This window comes from Miscanthus floridulus, unplaced genomic scaffold (assembly GCF_019320115.1).
Source record: "Miscanthus floridulus cultivar M001 unplaced genomic scaffold, ASM1932011v1 os_2088, whole genome shotgun sequence".
NCBI lineage: Eukaryota > Viridiplantae > Streptophyta > Magnoliopsida > Poales > Poaceae > Miscanthus > Miscanthus floridulus.
The window spans coordinates 1-13,874 of record NW_027098093.1 but is presented as its reverse complement, the minus strand read 5'-3'; the positions used below and the strand labels follow the sequence as shown (position 1 = coordinate 13,874).

Sequence of the window (13,874 nt, the reverse complement as noted above, 5' to 3'; positions counted from 1 at the left end):
CTCCCTGAGACCTGATGACTGAGCTCCTACACGCGACAAGCTCCTCCTCCGCATGCCACGCTCAAGGGCGGACCTGGTACACAAGCAGTGGGGACACGTGTAGCTATAAAGATCCATCAGTACAATGCCGTCACTCAAAATTTGTACTAGTTTCGCCCCTGCCACACTCCTCCTCTGCACCACCAAGCCACCACCCTCCACGTTGCCAAGCTCCTCCTCCCCACCCTCGCTCCCGTGCCTCCTCGAGCGAGGTCACCGGATGAGGAGATACCGGAGCTGGCCCTAGTGGGCCTCTCCGGGAGAGGACAAGGACCGTTGAGCTTCTCCAAGCCAAGGTCCGCTGGCGCCGGGCTACCGAGTTCTCCTTGAAACAAGCAAACTCCCAAACTGGTTGTTCAGCTGATGGTTTTTTTGCTACTGATAAGCCGGCTGATGCTGTTTTATTGTGAGAGAAAAACATTGTACCATGGCTAATCCTTTGCTTCTAATCAAAGCTAGCTGTAGGAGGAAACGGGCTTCGAATTGATGTGTGGGCAATTTAAATTGTTTCAAACAGGGCCTAAGATGTGCTCACGGATAGTCTGGTTGTCTAACCGGATAGTCCTGCAAAGCGAACAACCTTTGCGCCATATTGCAAGTTTGTGACTGTCCCAACGAATCCTTTTTTTTAGAGGAAGGTAGGCATATTATTTATTTATACAGTCATAATGTTTTGAGGTACATGCAATATTTCTGGCCACTGAAGGAGCCAAACATATCTCCCTACCTTCATGCTTGAAGATTACATCCTGAAACAAAGTACTTCTAGTTTTAATATCCTTTAGGATGGAGGAGTAAGCACATAGATTTTGCTTGTGAAGATTCACAATCACTTCCAGACAATCTGAAGCTATTACACATTTGCGTGCATCAACATCTAGCGTCAAAGATATCGCTTCATTGCAGGCCATTGCTTCCAAAGAGGATGGATCAACAAGCCCATTAATGACATTAGCACTAGCAGCAATGTAGTTCCCTGCACTGTCCCTACAAATCACTCCAACTGCTCCTTTGTCACCAGATCGGGGCACTGCACCATCTGCATTGAATTTCAAGTAATCAGGAGGAGCTATCCATCCCAACGAATCCTTTTGGACATGTGTGGGCTTTATCACGGGCCTTCACGCTTTGTCAAGGCCCGCGTGGACTTTTGGGCCGCAGCTTCGTGCTCTCGTGGCTTGAGGAGAACTAGATTGGAATTGGAAGCTGTCGTTCCATGCTGCAAAGTTGCCGCTAGCAGCTTTGCATTGCGTTACAGATTCTCTATAATATCTATCCGCTACTAATTTACTACCCGATACCAGCAGCATGTTCGGGAGGCCGTAAACGATCGTGGATTATTTACTGCTGGCTGGTTTGGTGTGAGAGAAAAACACTGTTCATGTGTGTTGTGTGCAGTACAGCATCAGTTGGTCTGCTCGTTGACTGTATAATGAGCCCTGACGGATGGTACACTGTTTTGCTTAATCCCTTTCGCTGCGAGATCGCAGGAGCATTCAGAGCCCTGGCTTGGTGAGCTCCGCGAACACAGCGGCGTGTGGAGCAGCAAATAGCCATCATGCAGCAGTAGCATCCATGGCCATGCTACTTGTTAGTTCTTGCGACTGTCTTTAACATTGTTTTCCGTATGTGCGAGAAGGTGTTGTCAGTGTCATTAAGGCTTTGCATTGCAGCCTAAATTCATTCAGAAGCGCTTGCAGCAGTTTTCATCGTCATCTACAGGCTTTACCGACCAAAGCCATGTAGTTAGTCAGTGGGACGTGAACCATGGCATTTGGCCATACGACACGGGTGCCGTGACAACCAAATGGCTGGATTTGGATATTTGAATCATGATCAGTTTGCTTGGCTCCTAAGAGAATATTCGCATACCACTAGCACAAGTTGCTGCCCTTGGAAGGCGTCGAAAAGGCTGCACATCGCATTGATCCGGCAGATTCAAAAGATGCTCAGAATCAGCGGTAATCATGGACAAGGACAAGTGCATTTGCGAATTGATGGTCCGCTGACAAGAGTGCCAATACGATGACTGGTGCAGCGAGGGACCATAGACACACCACACCACACAGTGTCTTTCACTAACCAGAATCATTGCGGCCCATGAGTCCAAGAGCCATGTGTTGGAACGGGAAAACACTGTGTCTCCTGCTCCTGCTCCTGCAAGGCTGCCTCTGCCTGCAACCAAAGGACTCTCACCACGGCAACACCGAGGGCCCACCTGGCCAGTCTCAGTGCGCTGTCAGTGGCGGTTCAATGCCAACTGGCGTCATCGAGACCGTTCATCCGGCATCGGGTAGCCGCCGGTCGACGGCTGAGATGAAGATGATCGGATTCAGAGGTGGAATGGGAGAATTTCTGACCGGGAGAACATGGTGTGGTGTGGTGCCCCCTGCCAATCTCCTATTTCCACAGCGAAAATTGAAGGGTGCAGCATGGACCGGTTTCAGTAACGACCCATCATGTGTTTCGTTCAATAAATCCTAGTGCCAGGATGGTTGCTGCTGGGGGCACTGGATACCCAACACATGCTGCAGCTGCAGCTGCTCCCCCAAAACTGCAGCTGCTCCCCCAAAAAACACATGCTGCAGCGGCTCCAGAACCGCATGTGAGGCCAGTAATTTCACACGGGCAGCAGATCAGCTGCAGGATAGGATGTTTGGTGTTGCAGCTACAGCATCAGGCAGCAGGGAGGGACAAGTACAAGAGTACGCGGACACAATTCACTGGGAAACGTTCAGCTTGAAGAACTTGACCAGTGAACAGAAAGACACCGGTGTTCCAACTCATGAAGAAAGACAGCAATGGTTGATATCAATCAATCAATGGGTGGATCGAATTCTCTTTACACTAGCAGTTACCAATCAAACAAACCCTGGCTACAAGGCTCTGGAAAACCCACGGAAAAAATCGGGACCAGCGCGGAAAATCGATCGGTTACATGTACACTGGGAAGGGAAACCAAAGGGAAAACTCACGCTGTTATGGAACACAGGTCATCGCAGACTGTCTTCATGTTAGGCCTCTCATTTACAGGAAGGATACACCTAAGCGAGATCGCCAGCAGCTCGTCCATTATCCTTGGGGACTCTTCCAAGCCGGTGATGTCTCGGTCAAAGCAGTCGGTTCCCCGCCCTTCCCTGTTGCACATCTGAACCCAGTCAGTTAGATCAACCGCGCCGGACTGGCCTGAGATGATGTCTCCAGCACTCTTCCGCGTCAACATCTCCATGACAATCACCCCGAATGCATACACGTCGGACTTGAACGTAGGTGCAGGCTTGGCCACGTTTGCCAGTTCCGGGGCTCGGTACCCTAGTGCTCCTAAATTCAGTATTTGCTCGGCAGTGCCACTTGGAGTCATGAACCTATGCAGGCCATAATCCACCAGCTGTGGAGAGAGATCAGGACCAGTCAAGAATATATTAGTTGGCTTCAAGTTGCCGTGAGGCAAGCCCTTCTCATGGTGTAGGAACTGGAGGCAGCGAACTAGGTCGATGGCGATTCTGAGACGCTGAGAAACTGATAGGCGGGAGTATCTTCTTGGAGTCGACTCTGCATCAGTCAGCAAAGATTTTATAATCAGTGACTTGAAGTGAATCTTAAGTCTGGTGAGAAACCTCTATAAAATTAGATGCAACTTATTAGATTCATACACGGTATGATAGTAACAGCAGAGAACATTTGCATCAACGAATTATGTAAGACTCCAGACTAAATGAGGAATGTAACAAGCCAAAAGAATAAGATGATTAAAATGAAGATGACCATGAGCCCTGAGATGCTTACCATAAAGGTAAAGTGCCAAGCTATCACCATTGACATAGTCAGAAATAATTAATCTCTCTTGCTCCTTAGGGCCCCAATAGAAGGCCCTCCACGAAACTATATTTGGATGCCTGATAGTGCCAATCCTCTTTATCTCCTTTGTGAATTCCTTTTTATGCTTCACAAGACCAACACGCAGCCATTTCACTGTCAGGACATGCCCACTTTGTAGAACAGCTTTATACGTTGTTCCATGGCTGCTCCTTCCAAGAACTTCCGCTGGTGAACGTGACAGATCCTCAGCTGTGAAAACCAAAGTGCTGTCCATGAAAATCAATTCTCCAACCAGACGGTCTGGAGAGTACACTTCAAAAGCTACAGGTTCCTCAAGGAATCTAGAGTCAGCAAAATGTGGTGATGTTGGCAATGCAGACCGTGGAGAAGACTCCTGAGCTGGATTGCAGAAGAAGTCTCAGTCACACCTAAACTTGTGGACTCAACAACGTCCTTTGGATCAGTGTAGCCATAATCAACAGAGGCTTCAGCCAATAACTCTTTCTGGGCAGACATCGATCTAGCTGCGGCCGTTAAGAGATGATCATTTGAGAAACTTGTTTTACTTGGTATAACATTATCTTTGGGGGACTTGAATAGATTTGGACGGCTTATTCTCCCCTTTAGATCCCTGATAGTAATCTGACTTCTAAAACCATTTCTTCCGCAAAGCTCTTGAGATCTGACCACATAGAATGCTAGGGCTATGAAGATTACTAGCAAGACAGCTCCAATGCAGCCAATAATAAGAGCAACTCGAACACCAGCCTTATGTCCATGAGATGTTTGGCTCTGACCAACTCCGGTGTAATCATCATTTCCAGAAGCAGGAAGGCCATCTGGGAAAACTAACATGTCATTTCCAGGTCGGAAGCAAGATAAAGGAAACTTTTCAACACTTTTAGGAACAGTTCCTTGTAGATTATTGTAAGATACGTTGAACACCTTCAGGCCATTTTGAGGCATATCCGGAATTCTGCCTGTGAGGTGGTTGTGTGATAAGTCAAGATACTCCAGTGCTTGAAGCTTGCTTATCTCACTGGGAATCTCCCCAGACAATTCATTCATCATAAGAATAAGGAACTCAAGTTTTTGCAGGTTAGAGATATCTGGTGGCAATGGTCCAGTCAAAGAATTGCCTGGACAGATCAAAATCCATCTGAGAGCGGTTGAGATGAAAGAGTATTGATTCCGTGTTGAATGGGTGCTCTGAAATGGAATAGTTCCAGAAAATTTATTTCCAGAAAGATTTAACACAGTCAAAGTAGGTGACATGAAGAAAGTAGGCACACAGATCCCTCCAGTGCGTTCTGACTCAGATCAAGGACAGATAACTTCTGATAGGTGACCAACACCGAAGGGAGAGATCCTGACAATGAATTGTTCCGTAATTTCAGGGACACTAAGTTCTGAAACTGGGAGGCGTCATTTGGATAGCTTCCCACCAGTTTGTTTGAGCTCAAGTCAATGACCTCAACAATCCCATCCCAGGAACACAATATAGCTAATTCCCCTGAAAACAGGTTCCCGCTCAGATCAACTGAGGTACATTTGCCCATGGTGGCTGGTAATGACCCTGATAGAACATTAGAAGAGAGATTCAACACCTTCAAAGTCGTAGAATTCACAATCGGCACTGACCCTGAAAAATTAGAGGATGCACGTGTCATTTACAATTTAAGACAAATGTCAATGACAAGAGTATCTGTGAAGGACACTAGGTAAGATAGGATACATGGTAAGTTGTCATATTACTAAACATTACATGTTCAAAAATAAAGATATACATTCACAATAGTCAATCCCATGTCATAGCATTGAAATAGTACGACAATTTCTGATTGAAGAAATCCTATGTGAAAAAATGATGTTAGCGGGCACAGATCCAGAAAAAGGCTTAAATTTGTACAAACCAAGAATCAACATGATAGTTGGTTTAATAGGGGGATAAATATTAATCGCCAGGTATCAGAAAATTGTTGGTTGATCCATAATAGTTTGCTTAGTTACATAACAAATTATTGCTAATATCACAAATGCTGTAAAAGCAATACGCACAGCATGCATGCAACTACAAGATTGCTGACGATATCCGTCTAAAGAAAACGGCACACCATCGAAACCACGAAATGCATGCTCATGCAAGAATTGTCGTTGTGTATTCTTATCAAATCTTCCAAACAAATGGAGTCTTCCAGATTCAAGATGCAGCAATCATTTTTGAAATGCCATCATAAGGAATTCGTCGCCATCAGAGACATGCATGTCTACCAATGCCCAAAATATGATTTGCAGCTTGCAATCTAAGCATGACAGCAGTGGAAGCACTGGCCATTCGCATTGTCAATGGAATTCAAAAAAACACAAGAAATATTAAATAGATCACCACCATTCAACTTATAGTGGGATTCCAACTCTGATAGTGATAGATCACAAAATTCAACAAGAATACCTGAGAAGCCGTTCCTGAGATCAACCTCGACAAGCCGCATGGAATTCTGGAGGAGTGCCTCAGGCATCATCCCAAATAGCCCATTCCCGGCAACACTGAAAATCTCCAGTGAGAACCACGCATCGAGCCTCGGCACTGTCCCAGCAAGCCCGTTGTTGCTCAAATCAAGGACCGCCAAGTTCTTGAAGGCCCCCACCGTCTCATTCCGGAAGAAGCCGCCGTCCAGCTTGTTGTGGCTGAGGGAGATACTTGACCGTGTTCCCAATGCTGGCGAGGCTTTCGATGTCCAAATCGATGGACCCGGTGAAGAGGTTGTCGCTCAGATCGATGTGCTCGGCATTGCGGAGCTTGGCGAGCAGATCGGTGGCATTGCCCCAGAAGTTGTTGTTGCGGACGTCGATACGGCGCAGGTTCTGCAGCTGCTGGATCCCGTCGGTCGGAAGAAGGAGGTGAAGTTGTTGTGGGAGAGGTTGAGGTGGACGAGGCTGGAGAGGTTGGCGAGGCGGCCGGGATGGGCCCGTAGAAGCGGTTCCCGGAGAGGTCGAGGTGGCGCAGCGACGAGAGGGAGCCGATGCCGGGGGGGAGGCGGCCGGAGAAGGCGTTCCCGGCGAGGGAGAGGTTCTGGAGAGCGCGCATGCCGGAGAGTGTCCCCAGCTTGAGCTCCCCGGCGAGGCCGAGGCCGTCGAGCGCGACGCCGACCACCGCGTCGCCGTCGCACACGACGCCGCGCCACGACGCGGGGCAGCCGCCGCCGCCGCCGCTGCCGGACTCGGTCGTCTCCGCGGGGACCAGGACACCAGCACCCGGTCCCGGTCGCGGTCCGCGATGCCCTTCTTGAACTCGAGCAGCGCCGCCACGTCGTCGCCGGCGGCGCCCCCGGAAAGCAGCAGGAGAACGAGCGCGAGGAGGGCAGCCATAGAAGTGGGGGGAGGGGGAAGTGGAGCGACCTACCTAGGGTTAGGGCTTGCGGAGGCGGGGGAGGGGGGAGGGGAGGTGCGGGTGGCGGCCGCCATTGGAGATGGGAGAGAGAGGTGAGGTGGTGGTAGTGAGATGTGCGAGAGCCGAGAGAAAGGCCAAATTTTTGGAAACGGGAGGGGATGGGTGAGTAAACAGGAGAGAGAAGAGGAGAGTACAGACTGGAAAGTCACAGGTGGTTGTGTTGTGTGAGACTGTGATAGTGGTGACGACTAGTAGGGGTAGCGAGAGTGGTGTGCATAGCAGTTTTGGAGTGCTTAGCTGTGAGACTGCTGTGACTGACCTGGTGCTTTGATTTGCTTTGGACTGGTATATTACTGTGGTCTGTGGAGTGGGTACATGGTTTTGGGCTGCTTACGACACATATGTAGCAAAATTGTCCGATTCGTATCGTTGCTCGTTCGTGAAGAAGTACTGCTGGCTGGTTTGTGTGAGAGAAAATACTGTTTTGGCTGGAAATTTATGATCGTTTATGATAAGCCACATCCAAACGAACAGGCTGATTCTTGTTATCATTGTTTCGAGTTACCAACTGCTAAATTTCTAGTATTGTGGTCTGTTTTGAATGGTGTGTTTAGAGGATACGAGGTTTATATTGGTTTGGACAGAAAGTCCCTACGTCCAGTTCGTCGCTGCTGCTCGTGTTACTAGCACTGAAAGTTTGTAGTAGGGGTTACAAACGAGCGAAGAGGGACAGATCCCAAGTCTCTGATGTGCATGTGCTCTTAAGACGTGTTACGACGTGTGTTTTTTATGTCTACATCCGTGTAGAGTGGCCCTCCGTCTTGGGGCGTCCTGCTTCCTCTTTTATAGACGAATGGGAAGAGCAGGTTACACAGAGAGAAAAGATGGAGAAGAGCCAAGGAAAGAAAGGCTTCCGGACCGTCGGGTTTTTCTTCTCCTTTATGCGGGTCCCGTCGACACTGCAGATGGTGACAGGAACGGCTCCACACCGGGCGCCTGTTCGTCGCCGATGCCACGCCTTGGCGTGTCAGCGGGGCGTGATGTCCCATTTCATCCCGACGGGCGACGCGACGAACTAGCTGCTGATTAGCGGCAGTACAGGGAGTAGGCAGCATAGTGACCACGCGTCCGTCACTCTTGGTGATGTGAGTTCCCTGGAGTGACATGTCGCGGGCACAGGCAGCATAGTGACCGTCACATGTGCCTGCTCCCTGCACGATGCCAGAAGTTTGGACCCTGAGTTGTACTTCCTGGCCCGTAGTGGGTTGGCGGCGGTACGGGCTTCTATCAGGAGCCGCGCTTGAGGGGTCGGGCGAGACGGAGCCCCCGACCCAGAGGTCGGCGCGAGACGGAGCCCCCGACCCAAAGGCAGGCGAGGCGGGGCCCCGACCCAGAGGCCGGGCGAGGCGGGGCCCGCGCACCTGGGGGTCGTTTGGAGCTGTAGTTGTACTCTTGACTGCTCGGATGAATCAATGTTGATGACCATTAGCTCATCATCTTCAGGTACCCTGGTATTGGTCTCCGACACTTATGAGGCATTTTCCTACTCATTTATTTATTGTTTTGGTTGTTTGTATGTCCTAGTGAAATTCTTGGTTTCGTCATCTTTGTCTGGTATGCTATTATGTTTTTCTCTGTCCAGAAATGAGGGGTTTTTTTATAACAATATAATGAAATTTTGATAAATATTAGCTGTTCATCCAGCATTGAGCCTGTTCCTGATGAACATATCAAGTACAGTAATGAACAAAGATCTGAGCAACCAAGAAGGCAAAGATTGCTCGCTCATCCAGTCCATCCATCTTAATGAAAAAAGGGAGGGCAAAAGAAAAACACAAAAGAATCTGCAAAATAATGTGTGCAGGGCACTTGGTACCGGTAGGAAAGCAACAGCCCCCCCCCCCCCCCCCCCCCCCCATGCCCCTAAGCTGTTCCAGTCTTTGACCCCTTTCCTCACCAGCTCAGGTGAGCTGCCTTTGCCTCTGCCCCTGGCCCGGCCCCTTGCTTCTTTCCTCACCTCTCTCTCCTCTCTCCCATATGCTTTCTTCAGACCACTCAACGGGCCAGCTGCCCACGTCATGAAATTCAGAACCGAACTAGTGTGGGGAAAAAATCACGCGTATCAAATTCACATATTTGGTCATGAGGACGTGTTGACATGATAAAACAATGGAGGTTTGCTTAGCGTGGGGATTAATTTCAGCAGCTCACGGACACGGAGGCCTCGTTTCAGAGAGACATTGGGGCATTAGAGTTCAGGAGACATGTCCGAGTCCAGCCACCGGAGACTTCTGTAGCAGGTAGATGTAGATCAGGGGAGACATTTTTATTATCCCTCAACGAAACTTGAGATTCTGCAGTTCAAACACGCAATGGTTTCTCAATTCAAATAAATAGAAATAAAAAGGAAGTAACGCAAATTCGCTCCACGTAATTTGCCCCTTTTTTAAGTACATTTTGCTAGGGTGTATGTGTATTTAAGGATGATGAGCAGAAGAAATGGCGAGAAGAGTGCATGGTAGATTTTATAATAATGTACTAGGAAGGAGTACTACTTAAAAGTGGTACTGGATGGATGATATCCCAATCCCAAATTCCCAATCCGTGATGCTTGCTGGTAGGAGGGAAAATATGAGCTGAAATGACCGTGTGTCTCGTATCCATCAATCCGGCGAGCGCGATTGTGCGTTGTTGGAGATGGAGCGAGTCGAGTCGAGTCTCTTGTCTTCAACGCCCGGGAGCTGTCGTGACGGGGGACACGAGTGACCAGTGGTGCCCAGCCGCCGGCCAGCCAAAATCATTAGAAGGGACCGCGGAAAAAGAACATGAAGCTTAATCATGATTGTAAAGCGCGCGCTAGCTAGGCCATGTCCTGGGAACATATTTGGTAGTAGTAGTATTTTCACGTCCGTCCTGTTGTTTTTAAAAGGGCGGCCGCGGCATGATTGGTTGCATCGGAGGTGCACAAGTCAAATATTCCTCCTAATTTCCTCCCTTGATTTCGTGGCTGTGGAGTAGTAGCAGGATGCAGGCATGCACAACGAGGAGAGTGACCCGTTGGGTTTACCTTATATTTAGCTTGTATATTTAGTCAGAACAGAAACCGTATTTTTAATTAATTTTAATTAAAATTTAGACCGGCGAACGGGACCGGTGACCTGAGCTGGACGCAGGGCCTGCGTGGGATGCCTACTGGTGGTCTGGTGGCCGTGCGAGGACCGAGCATGAATTCTATTTAGCACAGAAGAGCCAAGTGTAGAAGCTGCTGCTTGTGGGGTTTTTTATGGAGTCCATTATCGTATTATGCACCATATGACCCAATCATAAAAAAGATAATCATAGCATTTTGTGCATGTATTATGGTCCAATTCCCACGTCACACATACATGTCCAGTACTCCAGTATTATCTCGGTGAAGTGATGAGGAAGTTTCCAAACGATTGATTGGTGGTGTATAGGTATGGACCTGTTTGGTTCCCTGCTAAAGTTTAGCACTAAAATCATGACTAAACTTTAGTTACTCCTATTTGGTTTAGTGACTAAACGTGACTAAAGGCCATTAAAAACAGTTCAACAAAGACTAAACTACCACTAATAAATGCCCAAATTAAGGTGGAGGACCAGTAATAATGAGGGACGGCCCTTGTCCACTTAGCACTTTAGCCCTACTTTTAGGCCCGTTCGCGTGCCCTTAAACCCGGCTTGATTCGCTTTTTTTTCATCCGGAACAATATTTTTCTCTCACAAATTCCTCCAGAATTTCTCCAAACCATCCAAATTCCTCCACAGCCATACCAGCCGAACACCCCCTTAGCTGCTCTCGGATGACTTGGGCCTGTTCGTTTGAATTTATCAGCCGGCTTATCAACTAGAATCTACTGTATTTTTCTCTCACAATAAAACAGCTTCAGTCGGCTTATCAACCGACTTTAATACCAGCCGAACAGGCCTAATGTGACTAAACTACTTTAGTCCTCTTTTTAGTCAGTTTGTTTGGTAGTTTAGTAGCAAAGGGACTAAAGTTTACAGTTAAACTTTAGTAGGTGGAACCAATCGTGCCCTATGTATCCGTATGTGGTATAATACTATAATCATGCCGTGTTGTTATGAATCTCGATTCTCGGGAGCGAATTCCGAAGGCATGCCGCATCGGTATTCAGCTGATTTGGCCCGTAAGCAGTAGTAGCAGCGCTAGTGCTATAGTTTATGCGGGGGAGATCGGTAACCGAGTGACGTTTCACACGGTACTGAAACCCAAGAACACCGAGTGGGAAATGGTTGGGACTACCAACCAAATGGACAATGCACATGAGCTGGTACCGTGCGTAACCAAACCAAAGCCGTGTAGAAGTAGAACGGCGCTCACATCACAGGCAGGACAAAAGAAATGCATTTGTCTAGTACTGCTACTACTCCACGGTTAGATGACCACCAAATAAATGTCCTCGGTAAGGTCGGTGAATTAGAAAATGGAAATGAAAAGGATTCAAGCCTAGAAGAAGGGTGGTCATTGTGGCAGATGGGAAAGGACAGCAAAGATATGGGGGCAGTTCATGGCTTCATGCTAATGCTAGTACCACAAACCCAAAGGGCGGGGTTTAAGCCGCAGGGCACTCGGCAAAGCTGCCATCGATGGGCAGGAAGGGGAGCTTTGCTTCTGTCTGAATCATCTGATAAAGTAATTCGTCACTGCATCAGCGAGATGATGTTTTTTACACGCGTCAGTCTGTTGCAGCTAAACCTTGCATTGGGTCCGTTTGGTTAGCTTGATGAGCCAGGCAAGCATCATAGCGGTAGGTTGTTAATCTTACTCGATCGGCAAGAGCAGTAACACATCGTCCATGACAAACAATGTCCTATTCGCTTCACTGATAAGTTATAACTGAAAGTACTGTCGACTAATTTATTGTAAGAGAAAAATAATATCCGTTTGACTAAAAAAATACAGCTTATAAACCAGACGAATGTTTATCAGTCTTGTCCGAGTATTAAAAAAAACCGGTGGTACTGTCTTTTTTTTTTCAGGGCGGGCCCTGGTCTGACAGTCCGTTGTGTCCACAAGGTAAAGGCTAAACAAAGGTGGGCCAGGCATGGCAGAAGGATAAGGGTGGAGGGTAGCCCAGCGCCAGGGAGACTCACGCCTCCTCCGGCTCTACCGATCCTGTATGCAAGAAATTTCCTTTAAAGTCCTAGGCCTGGTTTAGGTGACGAATTTTTTTACGTACTGTAGCACTTTCGTTGTTATTTGACAATTGATGTCCAATTATAGTCTAATTAGACTTAAAAGATTCGTCTCGTGAATTTCGTCTAAACTGTGTAATTAGTTTTATTTTTTTATTTATATTTTAATGCTTCATGCATGCGTCCAAAGATTCGATGTGACAGAGAATTTTAAAAATTTTTGCAAAATAAAGTGGAACTAAACGATACCCTACCCAGACACACAGCGAGAGCAAAATCACTGTAGCGTTTTGTTTGTGTTTGGCAATAATTGTCCAATCATTGACTAGGTAGCATTTTGTTTGTGTTTGGCAATAATTGTCCAATTGTTGACTAATTAAGTTTAAAACGTTCATCTCGCAAAGTACAACCAAACTGTGTATTTAGTTTTTTAATTACATCAATATTTAATACTCCATGCATGTACCGTAAATTTAATGTAACGAGAAATCTTTTTTTTACATAGTGCCAAAGTTTAAATTCTAGATAAACTAAACCTGGCCAAAGTTGGCGCGGCGACAGGAATATCTGGAAGCGAGCGACGCGCGAGCACCCGGCCCGGCGCGTTCCATTCCGTGGCGGCATCCGCGCCACCGCGTGTGCTTTACAGAGGTAATCCCCGCGGGTTACAGTTACACAGAGCGCTCCACCGCCACGCTCGACGCGTCTCTCCGCTCGCTCTCGCCGAGACATGCACGCTGCAGTGCACCTGCGCGGCGCGGGGCCCTGCCCCGCGCCGCTTTCTCCATCTGTCGCGTCAATTGTTCGGTGCCGGCCCGCGCGGCCATCGCCCATCGCTGTCTCGAGGGTTTTCCTCTAGTAGATACGGTAATGATCACTCCTCTGTCTTGAGCTGATATAACAGTGGATTAATAAGAAAGTAATACAGTACTCCCTGATGTTTTTTCCCCTTCATTTGGAACAAATACTGTTACAGGAACGAAAGGACGAGGGATGTCGGAACGGGAACCACGTCGCGCTGAGCGGGCCTTCCATAGGCACAGGCCGCAGGGGATGGTAGCTGATAGGTACTGCCCCGAATTTTTTACATTTTAGTTTTTTTTTTAAGTTTCTCACAAATAAATCCCTGACAGAAATGATTAAAAAAATAGATCCTTAGCTCGGCGCCATTGGTGTTAGTGCTGAGCTAACACGTCTCGGCGCCAGCGTCTCTGGCGCGAGCTCATAGGCACGGTAGATGACATGACAGTGAGCTCGACGCTAGTCACTCTGGCGCCGAGCTCGGGCCAGAGTGATTGGCGCCGAGCCTTTATACGTTATGGGCCCCGCGCCTCTCTTCACTCCTCCCCTCTCTCGCCCTAGCAGAGCCGCTGCCGCCGCCCGCCCGCCCATGGCCGCCCTTGCCCTCGCCCGCGCCGCGCCACAGCGCCCGCTCGCTCGCCCC

At 48.2% G+C, this 13,874-nt stretch overlaps 1 pseudogene; it reads right to left on the bottom strand.

Annotated features, from left to right (window-relative positions):
- Window positions 1-2,965: 2,965 nt before the first annotated feature.
- LOC136534598 (probable inactive receptor kinase At5g10020) lies at window positions 2,966-7,271 on the bottom strand (annotated as a pseudogene).
- Between the last annotated feature and the right edge of the window lie 6,603 nt (window positions 7,272-13,874).